The sequence below is a fragment of the Ctenocephalides felis genome, unplaced genomic scaffold, assembly GCF_003426905.1.
Source record: "Ctenocephalides felis isolate EL2017-DRISC unplaced genomic scaffold, ASM342690v1 CF-g0.4_SCAFFOLD_02301, whole genome shotgun sequence".
Classification (NCBI taxonomy): domain Eukaryota; kingdom Metazoa; phylum Arthropoda; class Insecta; order Siphonaptera; family Pulicidae; genus Ctenocephalides; species Ctenocephalides felis.
Window position 1 is genome coordinate 7453 of NW_020538455.1, and position 2484 is coordinate 9936.

Genomic DNA, 2484 nt, shown 5'->3' on the forward strand with positions numbered 1-2484 from the left:
TTAAAATGAAAAATTACCGAAGTACCGGTTTTGAAATTTTCTATCGGTATTGCATTCCCTACTACTGATCCTTCTAATGAACTATCTTATGCATTCTGACACAAAAATTTTAATTATGTGAAATAGAATAGAACCAGTTTGATTTGGCGTTTATATACTGTGATTTCGTACAAAATGAAAAAAAAAAGGTTTTCTTATCCACATTTATATATAATTTTAACAAAAATTGTAAAAACTCTTCTTTACATTTGTCTGGAATCCTTGTAATCTTAATACTATTAATAATGGTGAGAATAATTTGTAACCCTAATTAACTTCCCGTAGGGTAAGTTATTGTAATGGGTGGAAAATCGAAATTGAAAATTTTTACATTTCTTGACGTTCTGAAGGTTTCTGAACATTTTGGCATACCTTAGAAAAAGTGGATGTGTGTGTGTGTGTATGTATGTATGGATACAAATTTCCAGTCACGCATCAACCAATTCGGGCGCACGGATCAACCAATTTGAATCGTTCGAAAAACATTCGATTCCTATTGATAGGGAGATGAGCTGATTAATTTTTGGCAAAGGCAGGCCCAGCAATTACGGAGATAAAGAGCAAAGAGTGCCGATAATAGAAATCGAGTTTTTGAGAGAACGGAGCATCTGATTTGAATGTTCTAAAAAACATTCAATTAGTAATGATTGGGACAAGTGATTGTCAGATTTTGGCAAAGGCAGGCCCAGCCATTTTGAAAATAAGGAGCTAAATGTGCAAAAAATGGCAGTTTTTGAGAGAACTAAGCGTCCGATTTAAACGATTCAAAGAACTTTCTGATTGTCTTAACAAAATAATTGATTTTGGAAAAAAAATTTTTGTTTCAACTTTTTTTTTCAAAAAAAAATTTTTTGTATATCGAAAATAAATCAGATTTTATTTTTAATTTTGACTAAAGTTCTAATATATTTTAAACAAATAATTTTAACTTCGCAATTCAGTTTATATAATTCTTATAAATATTAGACCATGTTACAATATTTTGAACTATAATTGTGGGGTTGTTGTATCACTCATGTGCAGTGGCGTAACTATAGGGTGGCGTGGGTGGCAAAATGCCACGGGCCCCCGACCTAAGGGGGCCCCGGCCCGAGAAACCGTGGACTCAGAAATACATTTTTACATTGTACATAAATTCACTTGAAACTTATATTTTATATTTTTTAAGTTCAAAGTCGGAGTTAATTATTCAGCCAGGCTTGCATCGAACTTACATTCGACCGAATATTTAATTAGTTAAAAGCAAAGGAGTCGCCTTCATTCAGCGAATTGTGTTTTATCTTTTATGAGATAAATGGCTGCGATCGATCTGCATTTGAAAATCTTTAGTTTATATAATATGATATCAAGAATAAATGAAAGAATCTATTATTGTGTATATAATAACTTAAACGTTGTCAACTTTTAAGATAAAAAACAAACACGTGAAGAACTCTTTTCTCAATATCAGGGACGTAGCACGCCTTCGCGGGGCCTCTTATCAAAACTTGTTGGGGGCCCCCTTAAGAAGAAATTTTTTATCACAAAATATAAAAATACATGATATTTGAAAAATAGTTATTTATCATTATAATTATTTATCTATCTAATTTTCTATAATTTTCTGAATTTTTCATAAATGATTTCAGATAAAAATATTCTCACCTTATCTTTTTTCGAAAAACTGAATTATTAAGTGATCTTTAGATTTTCTAAAGTTTCTGCCTCTAGAAACAATAGTGACAAGTCTAGTAGACATTTCTGTCCAAAAGTTTTTACGTATTTTCTTTTTAGTTTTAATTTTGAATGTCATCGTATTCGTGAAGTACATACCATTTTTCAAATATTTTGCAGCAGAAATAAATTCTCTTAAAGCATTAGCTTACAAGTTGAACTTCAATGCCGCTCGATAACTACGTTCAAGTTATTTAATTTTATATAAACCATTGTTTTGCTTTAGATTTTTCATCAATTTCTGCTTACGCTCGTTGGGCCCTGCTTTTTTTTTTTTTTATATACTTTATTTAATAGCGATCAGAATTTACAAAAATTCTATAAGCTATTATGCTTATGTATAAACTCACTCACACAGTAAACATACTCACACACAGTCATACACACACACATAATAAATTGGCTGAATTTTAAAGATTTCAATAGCTGCCACTCCATCGAGTGGTCAGCTAATCTGGCTGAGGTAATAAAGGCTAGGTCTGGTCTTTATTGATCAAACTTTAAATCAATTGGGACTTTTCTTTTGAGCCTCCTAAATCGGGGTTCTTGAAGTAGATGTTTAACTATGTCATTACGATGTGATTCTAACTTCTCGAAATGGCGATGACTGGTACTGGTAATAACATCTTTCACAAATGGTATTTTCAAGTCGTCATGAATGGTTTTATTGCTGACATACCATGGTGCGTTCACGATCTGCCTCAAAATTTTTGATTGTGCTCGTTGGATTGC